We start from the raw sequence: 21,165 nt of genomic DNA, 5'->3' as shown, positions 1-21,165 counted from the left end.
TAATTATTTGTAAATGCTTCCAGCCTTTCTCATGTGATTAGTTTTTTCCTAGGGTATTTTTCTTTCCTCATAATTTTTACATGCTCTTAATTCATTGAAGATTTAATGTTTTCCTCTACCATATGTTTCAGATAAGCATTTCTGCATCAACAGTTATCATTTAAAGATGAATGATAAAATAATAGTACCTAGTTACTAAGTAGAGTATAACAGGATGGATTGTAATCAGAAAATCATTAATAAAATACAATATATTGAACATCAAAGGGATTATACAAACGATAATCTCAGGTGATATAAAGTTTCTTTTTAGAAATTATCTTCAACTTCATTCGTCTTCTCTTCCAATTTTGCTGTTAATAAAATAACTATTCTAATCCTTCCATATGAGCTCTAGATGCCTTCTCTTTTTGCTTTCTCATGAACTTTGCTCATTTTATTTCTACTCTCCTATCCTGTAATTACAATTTATCCATATCTATCGACATTAGTATTATATTCAGATCAAGTTCTAGGAAAGAAAAAGCTAATCTACAGTGAAGAAAAATATGCACACTGGTTGCAGGATTTTGGGAGAGTTTTGGTCTATAAATAGATTCAAAAATGGCATAAGGGAACTAGTAGTACAGCTGAAGTCCCGTGGGTGATCTTTCAGGCCTGACCATAGTCAATCACAAAGGCTTGGTCTGGCAGGTCTCATGGGGCAAAGCTACATACCCGACATCAAATTTAGCATATAGCCAATGCATTGCACCAAAAAACTCAGACCCATATGGTCAGCTGTGCCCCGACAAATATCTGCATTCTTATCCCAGGTGCCTTCATTTGGAGGCCCCCTTATCTGAGGTCTTCCTCAGGCACCTCTGCAAACACTTCCTTTTGGGGGTAGAAGAAGAGGCAGGGGGACTTTGAGGACCCTTCTCTCCACTCTGACTTAGTACTCCATACATTTTTATTCCTAGCTCTTCCATCTAACCCTCTCCAGACCCCAGCTACAAAAAGCTGCAGGAGACTTTTAGAAAATACACTGCAATGAATGCGATGGAAATAAACTGCCACAAAACACACACACACACACACACACAAACTGAGATGCTGCTAACAGCAACAGGAAACACACAAGGAAAGCCTGGCCCTCTCCCCTTCTCCTCCAGCTTCCCAGTTTCCCTTCTGGTCTCAGAAGAATCTGAGCAGCTGGTGATGTTGAAGCGTGATTTGCAAAGTTCCAAACACTCGTTGCCAAACAGAGTGGAAAGTAAAGGGATTGGAGCTGAAAGATGATTATTTAACAAAGGGCATACCATTCAACTATTACCATAACACCTATCACCTCAAGCCTCAATGTCCTCATCTTAAATGCATATATATGTGCGTGTGTGTGTGTATGTGAATAATGATTAACATATACACATATTTATGTATGTGTCCAAATACACACAGATATAAATACACATGTATGCCCTATACCAGACCAATAAGATTATTTGACACTAAATGCGGAGGAAAAAAATACTCGGGACACCCTAACCAATAGAAGAATGTGATTTCTAATATTTATAATAGAATATTGCTATCAGAATCACTGCAGTTTTTGCTTTTACATAATTAAATTTTGTTTGAAGTTTTTATTTTTTAACAAAGGAATTATTTCAAGTTTAAATTGTGTTTGTACTATAAAATAATGGTAACCATAAGATATAAATTGACAATGCAATATATCAATTATGGTCTGATCACACATAATATTCAAATTTTCAAGTATCCTGGAAAATCTTGAAGTTTATTATTGTAAAGATATGTTTTGAGCTATACATTTCTCTTTATTTTATGGAAAACAAGGACTCTTCAAATAGCATGTAGGAAGCATTGGTAATCAATCCAGTGGGTGCCGCCCAGAATGTTTCTGAAAATTTGATGATGATGATGATGATGTGTGTGTGTGTGTGTGTGTGTGTGAATTTAAGGCCTGTAACAGTACCTGGACTAGTAGGTTCACAATAAATATTTCTTAAATGCAGACATGGGAAATATCATATACATACGTTTGTATATTAAAAGGGCAATGCAACAATTTAAAGACTAAAATAATAAAAATAAAAGTGCATTGCAGAACCTTTTCTTTAAGGTCCAGAAGGAATTTGGACCTTTGGGTGGACTTAATCACAAGCCTTACATCTTTCAGCAGATAGCCTATTAGGGCCATTTATCATGCTTGAGATGTGCACTTTATTTTGCTGACTTTGTTATAATAGATTGCATTTATTGCCATTTGTAGGGTATTTGCACTACTTGAATAAAACATACGAGTTTTTCAGGGTAATTGTTTCATTTGTTAGTCTTCTTTTTGTCTCTTTTATAGCTTTCCTTTTTCTTGACTTGCTCCTTTTTAGTTGCTTCAGTAAATTTTTCAGGGTAATTGTTTCATTTGTTAGTCTTCTTTTTGTCTCCTTTATAGCTTTCCTTTTTCTTGACTTGCTCTTTTTTAGTTGCTTCAGTAAATTTTTCTCATGCCTAAATTCAAGGCAAGTGTGATAGAAATTATGTAGCTCCTTATACTGTCAAAGGAGTTTAATATAGCTTAACTGCATATAGAAGTTAGGACTAGCTATTATTCCATGGAATAGTTCAGAACCTGAAGGGAAGAAAAGTATGTGATTTTTACTTTTTTAACAAATGTGAAATAGTTCATTTTTAAAATTTCACGGTAGTGAATTGTGTATTGGTTACATGCATAGAGGGAAGAAGTCTATATTTATAACTAAATCATTGAGATAGAAAAATAATCTCACTGACTATATATTTTTACAATTGTGTTTTCCTTCCTGCCTATTCCCTCTTCAGGTTTGGCTCCAGGAACCAAAGTGACTTGTTCTTGTTGCATCTTGGGTTTGATGACTTTAGTTAGTACCACTACCTTCACCTTCCCTCCTTATCCTCCTTCATTTTGGAAATAAATTTCTACACACGTTGAGGGAAAAAAGTTCACTGCAGCAAATAGAAACAATAAATATCCTTCCAAACTCTAAAGCTAGAAGACTTCTACATCTGCTAACATTAAGTGGTCAGTGACTAAGTGCCAGTCATTGGGCTAAGTACCTATGTACATTTTTCATTAAACTTGTGAAGATCACATGAGCAGATGGTACAGAGACAGCATTCAAATGTGGATATATTTGCCTCCAAAGGTATAATTCTTTATCATTTATTCTATAATACTTCAACAATTTGTCACCTTAGTACATGCTAAACTTGGAACTATGGTATTTAGTCACTAATTTATATGAAGGAATTTTGTTTTTAGTTTTGGCACCTTGTAATAATGTAAGCTGAGCATAAAAGTAGTAAGTGGTTGAGATCTAAAATAGATACATGTTAGAGGTCAACAGCACAGAACATTTCTTCCATGATCCTTCAAAACTATGGCCTTTTGAAAAGTGGTATTTTAAAAGATCTCGTTCTGGCATGATAGAACATGCATTATGGAAAAGGCATACTCTTGTTTGTTGGTTTTAAATCAGATTACCTATCTAAAACCAAATACAGATATCAATCAAGATACTAAAGTAGGGGAAAATCAAAATTATCTAAAAGACTGACTTCTTCACTCTGGAAAGCAATTTGGAGATTTCTGAAAGAACTTAAAGCAGAAATACCATTAGACCCAGCAATCTCATTACAGGACATATATCAAAAAAACCCAAATCATTCTACTAAAAAGATGTATGCACTCACATGTTCATCGCAGCACTATTCAAAATAGCAAAACAAGGAACCATCCTGATGTTCATCAGTGGTGGACTGGATAAAGAAAATGTGGTACATATATACCATGGAATACTATACAGTCATAAAAGATGAAATAATGTCCTTTGCAGCAGCATGGATGCAGCTGGAGGCCATGATCCTAAGCAAATTAATGTAGGAACAGAAAACCAAATATCACATCTTCCCACTTATAAGTGAAAGCTAAACATTGAGTACTTATGGATATAAATATGGCAACAATTCAAACTGGAGACTACGGGGGGAAAGTGAGGGGAGAAACAGTTGAAAAACTATTGGGTATATGCTCAGTACCTTGGTTATGGGATTATTCATATTCCAAACCTCAGCATCACACAATATACACAGATTACGAAAATGCACATGTATCTCCTGAATCTAAAATAAAAGCTGAAAAAAAGGTAGGCTTCTAAATAGCATTTTGCACATATGACAGTGTGATAAATGATATAACACAAGATTCTTTTGCTATACAGGACAGGGAATCTTCATTTTATGCTTCCTTCTTGACACAATGTAGTGAATTTACTAGGCCAAGCACCAAACTCTTCCACAGAGCAGACCAGAACAATAGATTTGTGGTTGTTGACTAAAATTCTATTTTTATTTCACTTTAAAACATACAGATATCAGAGGCACTACTTCAGGAAATACTGGGAAAAAATTATTTTCGTGGCTTGCTTGCTACTCTCTCTCTCTCTCTGTCTCTCTCTCATTGCCTGCTATCTCTGTCTCAACCTATTTGTACATGTGCTCACACAAACATACATACACACCTCAACTTTCTCGTGTATTGCAATTATGTATAGCATACAGTCTTACTCAGCTCAGGCTGCCATAACAAATCACCATAGATCAGGTGTCTTAAGCAAGAGGAATTTATTTTCTCATAGCTCTGGGGGCTAGAAGTTCAAGATCAAGGTGCTAGCATGGGTGGTTTCTGGTGAGGGCTTGCTTTCTGCCTTGTACACAGATGCCTTCTCACTGTGTCCTCATATGCAGAAAGAGAGAAAGGGAAAGAGTGAGAGAGAGAGAAAGAGTGAGAGAGAGCAAGCATTCTGGTATCTTTTTTTGTAAGGGTACTAATATCATCATTAAAACCACACCTTCACGACCTCATCTAAACCTAATTAACTCCCAAGCACCCCCCCAAATATGATCACGTTGGTGAACAGGGCTTCAGCATGAATTTTAAGGGAGCACAATTTAGTCCATACCAATGCTCTATTTAAAATTGTTTATGAAAACAACTAATGTAACCCTCATTATACCTTTTATTTATTATTTTCCAATTCAAGTTAACCTTCCACATTTTTTAACCTGCATTTTAATAGAATTCAATTCATCTATGTCTTGTCCAGAATATCTAGCAGATACTTCACCTGGACTTCACTTAGAGTATGTATTTTCAATATTACATATGCTTTAAAAACATGTATCTTATCTCTTTCTGTTTAGATATTCAATAGACAACGAGAGATGCTACCTAATTCTCTCACAAATTGCCAACTCTGGCTTTTTCTAATTTTATATATTCAGATGAAATGTTGAAGAATCAGAATTAATTCCCAGAGGCATTTTCAAGTGTGTGAAATATGTGAAATAGCACAAAAAACAAAGGTTACTTTGTGAAGACTTTATGATTATTGCCTATGTTCCTCCTTCTTTATCACTCTCCTAGAAGAATAGCTGAAATTAAAGCAGTTAGTATTTAACACTACTTTTTATATTATCTCATTTATTTTATTTCAATACATAATGGCCATTATTTTAGTCTTGGTTTTGAACTTTAAATTTTATGCAGAAAGTTAGATATTCTTTTTTATCATTGAGTTTCATAGAGTAATGAGTTATATGTTATGGGAGTCTCAGACACTTTAAATGTGTTAAATATGTATGTTCATTAACGTACATATGTCACACACACACACACACACACATTAAAAAAAAAAACAAAAAACAAAAACCAATTCTAAGTCATTCTTTTAATGAACTAAGACTCTGGGACTATCTAGCTCCAAACAATTGGAGGCAAAACCCAGCATAACTTTACTATGCTCTAGTGTTCATCTGTAACATAAGAAAGTCCTGTTTGATGTTACTGAACCTCAGAATTGCTCCTTTGAAAGTCTGATCATTTTATGGAATGCACTAAGAGGCACAGCCTTATGCCACATGAGAAGGTTTATCTGAGACCTGGACATTATAAGTGCCAGTTCTCAACCCTTAGATTTGATGTTTTAATAAGAGCTGCTCTCCACAGCACCAGGAAATGAACTTAACTTCATCTTGGTGTAGGTGTGTGAATGTGTGCTTTCCATGGAAACAATCAATCTCACAGCAAATCAACCTCTTAATGCCATACTATTCCACAAGTGTCTCTAAAGCACAGAAGGTTATGGTAAAACATGGCTTGTCTGTTAGGCACTGTTCAGAACATACCAATGTGTTCATATTTATCTTATAACCATGACCTCAAGGCCATTCTTATTTCATGACCATGACAAAATAGGATAGAAGTACATCATATCTCTGAGAAATGTTCTGTTTACCTCAGCTTCCAGATTTTTTTATTGTTGATATTAGGCATTCTACTTTACCTTATGAATTGGCAGTCATCTTAAATAAGAAATGTTCCATAATAACCCACTTCATTTATCCCATCAGTACATGTTTGAGCTTTTGGGCAATATTCATTCTCATGCTATAGAAGCTGATTGATTACTTTTATTCTAATTTCATTATTTCAAAGCTATTATCATGAAATCCTTCAAAATTCCTCAATCAAAAGCTATTTTTTTTCTAAGCTATAAATATGAGCACAAATAAAAGCTGGTGTAAGCTTATTATATGATGATTCTTAAATGCATATATATAGCCTTAAGATGTGTGTAATCTTTGACTAGTAGTTCATGTCCGAAAACATGTCAATGTCATAAGAACATATTTAAGCTTGTGAGCAAATTTGTCATTAAAATGGTGTATGCCATATCATTGTTTATCATATCAAAAATTTAAAGACTACTTGATGGATAAACTGATACAGCAGCTTTGAAAGACAGTCTATCAGTTTCTTACAAAGCTAAGCATAATCTTTATATATTATCTAGCAATTATGCCTGTACTTATCTAACCATATGAGTTAAAAAGTCATGTCTACACAAAAAATCTCCATGCAAATAGTTATAGCAGCTTTATTCGTAATCTCCAAAAACATGAAGCAACTCAATGTTCTTCAAAGGGTGAATGAATAAGCAAACTGTGGCACATCCATACAATGGAATAGTGTTCATTCATAAAAAGAAATGAGCTATTGAATCACAAATAGATGTGGAGGACTATTAAATGCATATTGCTTAGGGAAAGAATCCAGTCTAAAAAAAGTGCATGCTATATGATCTAACCATATGACATCTGTCAAAGGCACATCTCAAAGATGTAGAGACAGTGAAAATGTTCAATGGTTACCAGGGCTTTGGGAGAAGGAGGAGGGATGAATACATGGAGCACTGGATATTCTTTAGGAAGTGAAACTATTCTCTATGATATTGTAACTGTAGAAACATGATATTATGCATTTGTCAAAACTCGTAGAATTATATAACACAAACCATGAACCCTAATACAAACTATAAAATTTAGTTCATAATAATGTATCAATATAAGTTTATCAACTAAAATATATGTGACACACTAATACAAGATGTTAATAATAGGGGAGACTGTGAACAGGAAAGAAGGAGAATATTTTGGGGACTCTCTGCACTATTTACTCAATTTTCTGTAAACTTAAAGCCATCTTAAAAATAAAGTTGTTTAATTCAAAAGAAATGAAAGTGATTCTCCACTCCTAACATCAAGTACATTTTGAGCCATGTAAATACTTATTTATAATTATTTAGGATGCTAAATATTATCAGAAAGATAGAAAATTAGAGAAAGAGAAACAAAACAAAGCAAATTGATAAAACTTATTATGATGAAATTTAATAATTATTTAAAACTTTTAATCAAATTATTGCTTATTTATAAAAGTATTTGGGACAAAACAAAAGAATATCCTAAAATTTAAAGCAATATGTTGTGACTCTGTACCAGAGCAAAATGCAAATATGTAAAGAAATAAAAATTATAAAGTAAAAATAAAAAGGCAATAAAGGATAAATTCAATATATCTAGCTACTGTGTATTGTGAGTTCTATGAGATAAAAATCTAAATCGTGGAAAGCATAGCAAGAAATGAATTGCATTAGTTTATTGAAAATAGCAGCAAAAGACTTAGCTTAGGTTTTTGACTAAATGATTGCAAATTCAAAGAAAGATAATATGTATTTCAAGAGAACAAGGTGAAGCTACTTAGCAGTTAGAGAAAATTATCCAACCAACATTATGTCAAGGAGATAAGAGAAGACATGGGAATAGAAAGTAGATAATAACGGTTGAATAGCATCTGGGTCATAATCAACATAAGTTAGCAAAAGAGAACTCTTTCTACAATTTTTAAAAAGTTTTAAAATACTGCAGTAGCTAGAGAAAAATAAAGTTCAAAATATATTTTTATAAAATGGGAACAATAAATACATATTATTGGCTAAGGACAAGGCACTAACTGTCCAACAGAGTGAATACACAAAAGAGAAAGGATATGTTCAATGAGGAAAGTTCTTAAGTTACGTCGTCAAGGAGAACAAAAATGGCCCAGATTAGGAGAAGAAGGACTAATCGTTTCAACAAATGAGACTAGATAAGCAAGACCTGTATGCTGATGTTTCTAAGTTTGTGAAAGAGACAATAATTTAAGGGGAAATTATGGAAGAAAGCAACACAATTTTTTTGAAAGTACAGCTGGGATTTCTATTATTGGTCTTTGTATTTGGAATACTGTTTTTTAAAATGGGTGAAGTAGGGTATAGAGGTAAAATTAAGTGATTGATAAATGGTACTGAGGACATTTTAGTTTAAAACTCAGAATTGTTATTGGTGACCAGCTAGTTCAATGATTTTCTCCAATTGCACACAGGAATGCAGATATAGGACTATTAGAGTTATTTAAAATTTTCCCCATTTTTCTGTTTATTTTTCTCTTTTCAGGGGGAGGGGCTATGTAACTAGAGTAAGACATGAAAGGGAATTCAGATGCTGGCAAGAGAATATTTAAATGTAAATAATAGGATGCAGAAGGTAAGTTAGCTTAGCTGATGCATAATCTAAGAAACACTGCCTATCATGAAAGCATAATTCTATGAGGTCTAGAATTTATGAATGGGAGTGAGAAAGAGATAACAAATTATGAGGTTGTGTCCAAAGATAGTATTGAATTTTAATATTTACTTGGTGAAGTAACTTTGTGGGTTAGAATATCTAGGTCAGTGTTTCTCAAAGTGTAAGCAGGAGTACAACCAGAATCAGAATTGCTTGGGGTTTTTATGACTATGGAGGTTCTAGGGCCCTGTTCCAGAACTAAGAAACCTCTGAGGGTGCTGCCTGGGGGGCATTATTGTTTACATAGACCCAGATGATTCTAAACAACAGTTGAAAAATCTGTAATAATAATTGCGATCACTAAGGATATGGCAGAAGCTGAAGTGAAGTTAACTGGAGTTTGGGAATTAAAAGATAGTGAGAGTAGAATTTTAAAACCTTAGATATTGATGAAAAATATTGGAATGAAGAGAGAAAATAAAATGAAGTATTATTTCCTTAAGTCATCAAATAAGTATACATTGCAACAAGTATGAGCTTCCTTGCTGATATTTGCTAGTCTGAATCAGGTGAAAGCTGGAGTAAACAATCCATGTATACATAGTGAAAGTTAGGAACCAATGAATCACAGATCAATGGTAAAACCTCAAATGCAATGCTGAGTTCTATAGCGCAGCCACTGATTCTTTCCATATGCCTCAATCAAATAGCCTTGACAGATTTATTATTAATGTCACCGATCTTTGATATATAGGAATGTTGAATATGCCAGAACATTTAAAATACTTTAATTCACCTTTTTCATGCTATCATCACTACCCATCCTTACCATCAGGGAGTCAATTGGTAAAATAAAAATTCTGACATAGTATTTAGCTTTTATTTAAAGGAAGTGAGGCAAATATTTAGGAAGAAGCACATTGAGACATTTTCACTTCTGGAACATGGCAAGAAACAGGGAAAGCCTGGGAAGAGCTGTCATCATGAGCCCAGGAAGGACCAATATCAAGGCATTCTGAAAACCACCAGACAAAAGCTAGAGTTATTTCCTTACTTCATTTACTTCTGTGAGGGAGTTCATTATATGATTCCTTTCTTATACAGAATGAGATCAGGAACATGTAAAACTGAACTTCAAGAGTTTGACAGCCATGACTTCAGCTGGAAGAGTTACAGAAATTCAGGAATTCAGAGGCAGATCCATTTAACTTTTAAATGAAGCACCCATAGGTATTAGCATGATCTTCCGTTTTCAGTTGTCTCTTGTGTGGAAGGAAGTGCATCCAATGTGGAAGCAGTTTTGCATAAAGGAAGCACGAGATGGTTTGACTTGTGCAACAGAGGAGAACATGTATTTATAAAGCATTTAACCAAAGAGGAAATAATATAAATCATAAACCTAGGGACCTCAAAGTCATTGAATAGTGTGCAATGAAAGGTGTGTTTTAAATAGAAGTGCCAGTTTTGAGAGCTTTTCTTTCATTCTTCATGTTTTGATTCCTCAATATTGGAGTTCTCCAGATAGAAAACAAAGAATAGGCTGAAACAATTAGTTAATTGATCTCATTCAAATAGAGTTAAAATTGCAAAGAGGGATTTGAATTAACTGTGTTGCAGAATTTCAGACTACACTAGACCCCAATCAAAAGCCTCCTCATATTTTTGCTTCTGTGTGTGTGTGTGTGTCTGTGTGTATGTCAGTGAGGAAGAGAGGGAGGGAGAGACAAAGAGGGAAAGAATGTAAGTGTGTATATGTAGAGTATTACATGAGCATAGTCTACAATTCCATGTATTATTGTGTGTTTTGGTAGTAGGATTACTAAAACATAGAAGGTAAGGCACTGAGAATTAAATTTGTTCAAGCTGCTTCAGATCTCTGGATATTTTCAATATATGAAAGATCCCTGACATGTCCCTTTTTAAATGGAGGAGTGAGATGTGAGATTATACTGTAAAGTGTTATAGTGGCCTTTTCTATGCACAAAAATGTGGACTGAAACACAACGAACATTTTTTAATGACTTGGTTCAGAATTCACACCTAAATAAAAATTTACTAAGATGCTCTTTGATCCAGAAATAACAGACAGTCAAGTGTATGTAGTTAAATTGATTAAAGAACAAAACCAAATGCAGAAAAATTGTTACTACCAACTCTGACTACTGTGTCGTCGTTAACCTAAGTGCACTCGCTACTAATTTCCTTAATCCAATCCAACCAATCAAACAAATAGATTTTGAGGCACATTGTTATTTCCTAAAATAGTCAACACAATATTTTGAATGTTGTTAGACATAATCATGGGTTATTTATACCATTAAAATAGCTTGATGCCATTGAATGTAATACAAGAATAATCTTCACTAAATCGGTGTTTTTAGTTACCTGGAAAACACTGTATTGAAATGCTATACTGGTTGTAGGTAGAATTCTGCCACAGTCAGCCTATCTGAAAGCTGCTACCACTCAGCTACCCAGCTGGATATCAAAGAAATCTCTTTGATCCAGCAATTAAATAAGAATTACTGGCCTAACTGGTTTATCTAGGATCCTGCTCTAGCTGTAAGACTGGCATGTATGTTGAAGAATTGGTGCTACACCAATTGTTAAAGATTTTGAACATTGCCTCTGCCACAAACTCATCTGAACTCAGAGACATTCAGTCAAGGTATCTGAAGATGATATAGCCACAGAGGGCAACAAGAAATGAAAACAAAGGAACATATTTTTAAAAATCTATATTGATGCCCAAACCTACAGTTTGGAGAAGCTGAACTGAATTACAGGCAGCAATGTGATTTTGATAAGCTAATTTGGAGTAAACAACTTCACACCAAACCACACACTTAACAATTGCAGGAAAGTATCTTCAATGAGAGAAAGACAACAAAAAAGCCCAGAACTTATCACTTGTCTCATGTGCCTGGTGATAATCTGGCTCAGGTTGCTAGACTACTGCTGGTTAGTCTCCTGCTGGCTGTCAGATGGGACGAGGGAAAACATAGCAGACAGCTGGGCCTGCACACAGGGAGCGTACCTTGGGGCCCATTATGCTTATACGGCATATGTGCAAGGCAGAAAGGAGGGCTTCCAAAGCATGCCTGGATCTCATCTCATGGACGAGGCTGTGGTTTACAGCACCACAGTGGTATGAAAAGGAGAAACGAAGCCACTTCCACGCACATCACGCTCAGCACACTTTGATCCTGCCAACATGTAAATCACCATCCTGCAATCTATCACTCAGCTTAGTATTAATATCCGAAGGGTTTTTTTTTAAACAATTTACAGATTTGACCTTATCTACGCCTACAAATGCTATAGATAATAAGCCTAGTGCTTTCATATGTTTCTTTAATTTTGTACATTATACTTTGAAACTCATTTTTGCATAAATGTTGAAGGTGACTGGATAGAAATTATAAAAAAAAGAGAAAGGCTGCTTGCTAAGACAGGGCTTCACAAATAGAAATGGAAGATTAAAATCTAATCTGTAGTTTTAAACATACGATATTTTTCATGTTTATTTTCCCTAAATTTTCCAAAAAGAATTAGATATGCCAGGCACAGTGGCTCACATTTATTTTATAATCCCAATACTTTGGGAGGTTGAAGTCGGAGGATAGCTTGAGCCCAGGAGTTTGAGACTAGCCTAGGCAAGATAGAGGGACCCCATCTCTACAAAAAACAAACGAACAAAAAAATTAGCCATGTGCATTGGACATCTCAGCAATTTGGGAGTCTGAGGAGGGAGGATCACTAGAGCCCAGGAGTTGGAGGCTGCAGTGAGCTATGACTGTGCCACTGCAATACAGGCTGGATGACAGAGTGAGATCCTGTGATGGTTAATATTGAGTGTCAACTTTATCGTACTGAAGGATGCAAAGTATTGTTCCTGGGTGTGTCTGTGAGGGCGTTGCCAAAGGAGTTTAACATGTGAATCAGTGGACTGGAAGAGGCAGACCCACCCTCAATCTGGAAAAGTACAATCCAAACAGCTGCCAGCACAGCTAGAATAAAAGCAGGCAGAAGAATGTGGAAGAACTAGACAGCCTGAGTTTTCTGACTTCCATCTTTCTCCCGTGCCGGATGCTTCCTGCCCTTGAACATCGGACTCTAAGTTCTTCAGCTTTTGGACTCTTGGGGACCTACACCAGTGGTTTACCAGGAGTTCTCCAGCCTTTGGTCACAGAATGAAGGCTGCACTATTGGCTTCCCCACTTTCAAGGTTTTGGGAACTGGCTTCCTTGCTCCTTGGCTTGCAGATGGCCTCTTGTGGGACTTCACATTTGATCGTGTGAGTCAATACTCCTTAAAATTCCTTAATAAACTCCCTTTCATCCATACATCTTTGCTATTACTCCTGTCCCTCTAGAGAACCCTGGCTAATACAGACGCTAACAAGAAAAAACAAAACAAAACACAACAAACAAACAAACAAAACCTGATGTATAAACTAGGATTTCTTTTCCTCTATACAGAATCAGAATAAATAAAGTTACCTGAAGACTCTTCATAGGAACAAGCTCTGGAACCTATAACTACCATCACTGCTATAAAGACATATTTGCCATGTCAAAACACTCACCTTTGTGTTGGCACAAGGTCATCTGGAGAGAGCTCAAGACACATCAATAAATAGTTACTCTAAACAAAAACTCACTTCATTCAACTAATTCTACGATTCATAACGTTATATACATTAAACTTCCCTTAATTTTTGCCAAGTTTAAAGATTACTTAGCAGTTGTCTTGATTAGATTTCAGCATATTGTCAGCCACGTATATGCAGAAAATATCCTTGGGTGAATTACTTCTACAAATAATAAATAATATACATTAGACATTGAATTTTGAGGCTTGTCTGTCAGTTGGTCATTTTATAATCAATCTCTGAAAGAAAGTTACTTTAGCCCTATGTATTTCTTCTTTTCTTTTCTTTTTTTTTTTTTTTTTTTTTTTTGAGATGGAGTCTTTCCCTGTCACCTAGGATGGAGTGCAATGGCACGATCTCGACTCACTGTAACCTCCACCTCCTGGGGTCAAGCAATTCTCCTGCCTCAGCCTCCCAAGAAGTAGCTGGGATTACAGGTATGCACCTCCCTGCCAAGCTAATTTTTGTATTTTTAGTAAAGATGGGGTTTCACCATGTTAGTCGGGCTGGTCTCGAACTCCTGACCTTGTGATCCACTCACCTCAGCCTCCCAAAGTGCTGGGATTACAGGTGTAAACTATCACACCCGGCCAGCCCTATGTATTTCTAAAGCATTCTTGCATTTAATCCTCACGTGCCTTGAGAATAATCTGGGGTCCTACTTGATGTTTTTGTTTTTGGTGTGTTTGTTTTATGCTGTCCACACTGGCCTACTCACTTGTGTCATATATTTATACCATCCATTATTCTTTCTAGTTGCTCCCACCTATGGATTTCTTGGCAACATTTTAGTATTAGTTTAAGATTGTATCACCTGACTCTTTGTCGTTCTCTTTACTCAAGTTCAGTAATAGATTATGCAAAGTTAATTAGGCATGCAGACTGACATCCAACATGTAAACTTCTTTTTTTTTTTTTTTTTTTTTTTTTGAGACAGAGTCTTGCTCTGTCGCCCAGGCTGGGGTGCAGTGGCCGGATCTCAGCTCACTGCAAGCTCCGCCTCCCGGGTTTAGACCATTCTCCTGCCTCAGCTTCCCGAGTAGCTGGGACTACAGGCGCCCGCCACCTCACCCGGCTAGTTTTTTGTATTTTTTAGTAGAGACGGGGTTTCACCGTGTTAGCCAGGATGGTCTCGATCTCCTGACCTCGTGATCCGCCCGTCTCGGCCTCCCAAAGTGCTGGGATTACAGGCTTGAGCCACCGCGCCCGGCCCAACATGTAAACTTCTTAATTCCATAACGTTCTCAACTTCTGGGACCTTCACTTTGACTCTATTTCAGCCATTGATTTCCGTAATTATCTACACTCACTGCAATTCTGAACTTCTGAAATCAACTCTCCCACTTTTTCCATCCTAACCTATCCTTGTAGCTTTCACATGTGACTGCCCCCTAGACCTGTCTTGCATTCTCACCAAGAACTCTAGGCCTATTATTCCTGTAATATCTCTTTATTGATTAGCCTCCTAGCCATATCCCCACTACTGAATTTTCTATCTTCCCCTTTTATCTAAATTCTCTGCTGCATCATTTTAATCATTCTCTTGCCAACATCTCAAATTCTTTTCCTTATTTGCATGCCTATTACATGCTGCCAGTTAAACTGTGATTTTGTAAAAGTCTAAATATTGGCTTCTCAGCTTTTCCATCTAGCTTTCAAAAGCTACTGTAAAAAAAATAACAACTTTAAGTGTTATTGTATTCTTAATTGACAAATAATGACTGCACGTATTTATGAAGTAAGACTGGTGGTATTATATTGTCCAGGGATCATTCTGCATTTACCTCATCATTGTAAGTATTGGTAATAGTCTCTAATTCTCTCAGAATATCTATCTCATCATATCTGCCCCTTATTTAGAGAAACATAAAGAGAAATAGAAGCCTCGCCTCATGAATGTCATTAACTTTTTGGAACCACATCATATTGGAATTTTATCTCAATGTGACACAATTCGATAACTACAGCCTTTCTCTCCTTTGTTGTTCTTAGTTCGCATCTCTTCCCTTCCATTTTTAAACATGTTTAATGTCCTCACCCATTTAAAAAATATTCCATTGACTTTAGATCCAAGTAACAACCAAAAAAAATTTCAACCTTTTCACAAATAAGGTATTTGAGATAATTTTATGTATTTGTTATTTCCAACTTTTACCTTCTCTGTACTCCTACAATAAAGAGTATGTGTAATCACTCACATAAACTGTTCTTGTCAAAAAAGGCACACGTGCAATTCATTCCAATGAATACTCCTTAAAATGCTTGACTTCTCTAGCACATTTGACCGTGTGGACTGTAAAATAAAGCAGACTTTGAATATTTCACTTCCCACGATCAGGAGGCAGGCTTAGAGACTATATACTCTAAGAGGAGTAGTATTCAAAGAACTATAACTCAAGAAAGTAGTTTTGGATACATCCAAATAGGTATATAGGTGCCAATATTCTTCAGTGTGGAGAATTTCCAAAAAAAGTTGGGGGTCATTTTATGAGTAATGGCAAAAAAATTACATAAGCTTGAGGCCTGAGGGCTTATGGTGATGGTATAAATCCTATTTATGGGGTTGAGCTATGTAGTATACTCTATTTTTTCTTTTCTGTTCTCATCACCTTTAGTTCTTCAAGGTCAGTGCATGGCATGAAAGTGTTCCAATATGCTTGCATGTTTCAGTGGGAAATCAAAGGGGTATCAAAGCAGAAAGGCATCTTTGGTAGAATGATTTACGACCATGGGCAAATATCTAGGATCAGGGACTTCTGCCATGAGTGCCAGTATATCATCAACTCACTGATGAAACTCACTTGCCCTCACTGGTTATCCCAGAAAGAGGAGCATGGCACCAATTTACTGCAGGTCTCAGAGTATTCAGAAAACACAATGTGTATATGTGGACTTCATCTCTCACACCATGAGATCATGTTAACCATACCCCTTTTTCCTACATCCAGATGACACATCAAACACGAGCATATGGGATATGAAAATAAATTTTAATCACACGGTAAGTTGCAAAAAGACACAGTCGTTACTTTGGGCACGGATTACTGGAACTGGCCATTATGACACTCCCTATTCCTCATGCACCAAGCAGAGTAAGGGAGATAAAATCAGCAACAAAGAAATAAAGGAAATAGCTTTTCTTTTCCCATATAATCTAATATGTAGGTAAATTTATGACTAGACTAGAGTTACACTACTGTTATTCCACTAATTGTTAAGTTTTAAGGGAGAAATTCAATTACTTTAACTTCTAATTTCCTCACTGATTGAGAACAAGAACCTGTGATTATTAGTTTCTTTCCTATAACAATTGTGTGTAAGTCATTTTATCTTCAAACCTTTTTCTCCTATTATACTGCTTGGATAGAAGGCCTAAAATGATCCCACTTTATGTAGCGTGTCTTTGGTGGACTTCTTTAGGTAGTAATATAAGTAGTTTTCTCAACATGTAGACAATTAGAAGGATGTGCTTGCAGTTGGTTCTGCTAGGTGAGAAGAAAATAAATACCTTCAACTTCGGCATAAACACATTAGCTACATGTGAAAATTTAAACCATTTAATTTGCATAATGATCATTTTATGCCACATTATTTGCACCTGGTTTACAAATTTACTGAGCTTTTCACAACAATTATCAATGATTGTATCAAAATGTCAAATATCCCAAAGTGACATTTTGCTAGGCAGTTATCAAAAAGATTTGCTTTCCCTTTGATATTTCTTGACAGTTTAATTTGTGGCAATTTATTTTGTAAGGAAAACTATTGGAAGAAAGTTTTTTTTCACATTTTCTTTATTAAGGAAAGAATGAAGAAAAATAGATGAAGCTTAGACCTCCCAAAATTTCAACATTTAATATTGTTTCAGAGACAAACATGTACATCTTTTTAAATATGCAAATTACAAAAATTATTGATGACAAATTTTAAAATGCAGACAAGCAGCCAAAACACATTTTATGTCCTAAATCTCACTCCATAAATTGTAATATTTGTTTCCTTTACTTTCAGCACTTTATATTATGCCTCTCTTTTAAATACAGTGAAGTTGAATAGTTAGTTTTGTAATCCTTTATCAATATAAATTGTATAAAAATAAATAAATCTGCTATAATTATTTATCAGTAAATCATAAACATGTTAATGCAGATAATATTTCTAGTAAATATTTTACTTTTTATATTGCATTTTATTGCATTGTATTATAATTTATCTAATCAAAGCCCTATATTAGATCATTATAGTGTTCCTAATTTTTCTATTGTAATGAAGACTGTGATGGAAATCTTAACAGTTCAACCCTACAATAGATCTGTGTATTTCCTTCACATAAGTGTTTTAAAGAAGAGTAGAAGTTTTAGGTCATAGTTTAAGGTAAAAATCTAATACATTTTCATTAGTATTGCTAAATGGCTTTCAATAATTATTGCAATAGAATAATACATTTAGGAAATGATTATTTCTCATCTTTTGATCTTTTCTATTATCTGTATTTTTATTATGTGGCATTCTTAATACATACAGATATGTACCGAGAAGTATTATTGAAACTTTAGTGAAAATAATGCCTTGTATCTACCATTTCTTCTCAGAACCCACAACCTTAAAAGTGAAGTAAGCAGAGCTCTTCCTGTTTCTGAAATATATAAGAAATACACCTTTTGGATATATTTTATTGCCACTAGTTCCATATCCCCAGCTTGCATCCTCCCCTATTCAGTTTGTGTGTGTGTCTGTTTTTGCTTTTTTTTTTTTTTTCTTTTTTGAGACAGAGTCTTGCTCTGTTGCCCAGGCTGGAGTGCAGTGGTGCGATCTTGGCTCACTGCAACCTCCACTTCCCGGGTGCAAGCAATTCTCCTGCCTGGCCTCCAGAGTAACTGGGACTACAGACGCGCACCACCACGCCCAGCTAATTTTTGTATTTTTTAGTAGAGGTGAGGTTTCATCATGTTGGCCAGGCTAGTCTTGAACTCCTGGCCTTGTGATCTGCCTGCCTCGGCCTCCCAAGGGACTGGGATTACAGGCGTGAGCCACCACGCCCAGCCTGCTTTTGCTTTCTTAAAAAATAATAGTTATTGCCGCTTTTAATAAAATGATTAAGGATTGCATAGAGCTTTATGTACGCTCTTATTTCATTTCCCCAGTGACTAAATATTAATTTACCTGAGGTCTTTCAGAGTATATTAGAAAGGCATAATCGATTATTTATTTGAGATATATTTAATATAGAGTTTCTCTAAAATTTAGGATGAATATTTGTGTAATTAACAATCATATCAGTTTTTTTTTTACCAGCAGTTAAAAATATATCCAATGAACAACAAATCTCTGGAACTGTTTAGATTAACTTCTTTAAAGGCAGCTCACATTTGCTGGAATTTTGTTTCGCTCTTTGGCTAAAGTCATAACACTTAGAGTCACATAACCTTTCCAACCTTTTAAAAATATAAGCCCAACATCTGAATTCAGGAGATCAGGATAATATGTTTACTAAAAAATACATTTTTGGGGACAGAAATAAAACTTCAAAATAATTGATAGTATTGATAATTGCAAGTGATCTTACTAAAAACCTTAATGATTGTTTTGTGTGAACATTAATATTTGGACAAAATTCACTTATTTTCTAGCTGATTCAGGGCCTGTGGATTGTGATATTGATCATTCCATTGATTTCCTGTCTGGCACCAAGAGAGGTACTTAATAGCTATCTGTCAATACTTCTTAAAATATGGAGATGATTGTACTCATAATACTGTTTTGAAAGCTCAGTGGTAAAATGTCAAAACAATTACAAATCAACATATTTTAATAATGTCACTTTCATGTATTGCTAGCATGACTGCCAATTTGTTGTCATATTTTAAAAACTGCTCATTTATCCTCAATCTTCTCCAATGCCCATCAACTCACAATTCTTATAGGGTAGAAATTCCCAAAACAGAATGAAAAATATATTTAAGCAAAAATTCAAAAAATATTTAGGTTAATACTTTAAAACTCTTTATAAATGTTTTAGGAGAGTAAATAATACCCTTGCTGTGAGAAAACAGTAGGCATTTTCCCTCTGAAAAACCATGATTTTGAAACTGGGATCTTAGAGAAAATATGCACAAAAATAGAAAAATTTTAAGAATTTAAAGATAAACTATTACCTCAGAAAATTCGACTTACAGATTGTGCACATATATACTTGTGCATGCACACACACACACATGCACACACTCTCCCATAATTGAGATTTAGGCTGTAATTTCCAACTGCATTAAATATTTTACATAATGAACTGAGAAAGAAAAAATGAGCTTTTCTGGAGACACTTATAGTAAGCTAAAGCATGGAGCTTTTTTTTTTTTTTGCTCTGCCATAATACATTACATGTGAGAGAGGTAAGAAAGTAAGAAACCACAAAAATGCATTTAGCAGTTACTGTGAGTCAAACCTCTTTCAATTAGTTTCTGCAACCATGTAAAACAGAAAACACTCAGAAAGAAACCTTAAAGTGTCTCCAAAGAATTTAGAAAAAAAAAAAAAAAAGGTTTTTGGGCACAGGGGAGGACTAAGATGGTTTTCTGACAATTAGACTAATTAATTACACTAATAGTATGTGATAGTAATAAATGATATAATATACACTGATAGCAAAAATTAAGTAAATTGTCTGTAAAGGAAAACATCACAACCATGTTCAATCAAGATGACATGGGCTAAACTCAGAACTGGAAAATTGTAATACAAAAGGGATTAGATTGAATTTATTGTACTTGATGGAAAATCTTTACTAAGGAAATGTTGATAGTTAACATGAATTAAGAAACGAAGAATAAACAGAGTTTGAGAGTGTTTACTCAACACTGTCCATATGAATAATCTTGAGACTGGAAAATAATCAGTAATCATTATTTTTGTCACAGTAGTGAGCTGTATTTTTTTCCTGAGAAAAAAAGAATAATCTATGAGTCTTCTCCATCGTTTGGATAAAATGGTGTTTGTTATTACTTTCTTTTTTAATGTATTTTAAACTGTTCTTTATCTAGCATACTGGTTTCCAAGTGTTGTTTCAGGATCAGAAGGGTCCATTTATGTTATTGCAATTTAAATTATATTTTTCTGCTTCAGTCTCTGTCTTCAAAACAAAGGACCAGAACTTGGAACCTCTAGATAGTCTTTGAGTCTGAGCTTTCTTATCCGTAAAAGGAAGAAAATTGTATCAATAATGATGATGCTGATATTGTTTGAACCATTTATATTAAAATATAAGATTTCTTATTAACATAATAGTATTTTAATGAGATATAATCATAATTTTTTACAAAGGAGATTTACATATATACTGTATATATACTGTAATACTATATTAAAATATACATATATAGAAGCACATTATTATAAAAATAGAAGAGAAAAAAAGCAAATATCACAGTGTCAGCTGTGCCAATTTATATGAAGGTCATATTCTAGAACTATAGAGTAGAAGTCTGCACACTAAGAACCACAGACCAAATCCCGCTCACCTCCTGTTTTAC

General features: G+C 34.8%; 2 long non-coding RNA genes across 2 annotated transcripts in view; one reads left to right on the top strand and one right to left on the bottom strand.

The window, feature by feature from the left end:
- LOC105465331 (uncharacterized) overlaps positions 1-1,175 on the bottom strand; it is a 57,056-nt gene extending 55,881 nt beyond the window's left edge. The window contains exon 1 of the long non-coding RNA XR_977488.2: positions 1,121-1,175. This is a non-coding gene — a long non-coding RNA (uncharacterized lncRNA). The remainder of the gene's footprint in view (positions 1-1,120) is intronic.
- Positions 1-21,165, top strand: part of LOC139357912 (uncharacterized) — a 559,919-nt gene that overhangs the window by 221,711 nt on the left and 317,043 nt on the right. The window lies entirely within an intron of this gene.

This window comes from Macaca nemestrina, chromosome 13, assembly GCF_043159975.1.
Source record: "Macaca nemestrina isolate mMacNem1 chromosome 13, mMacNem.hap1, whole genome shotgun sequence".
Lineage (NCBI taxonomy): Eukaryota > Metazoa > Chordata > Mammalia > Primates > Cercopithecidae > Macaca > Macaca nemestrina.
The sequence above is the reverse complement of the archived record's forward strand: the minus strand, read 5'-3'. Positions and strand labels throughout refer to the sequence as shown.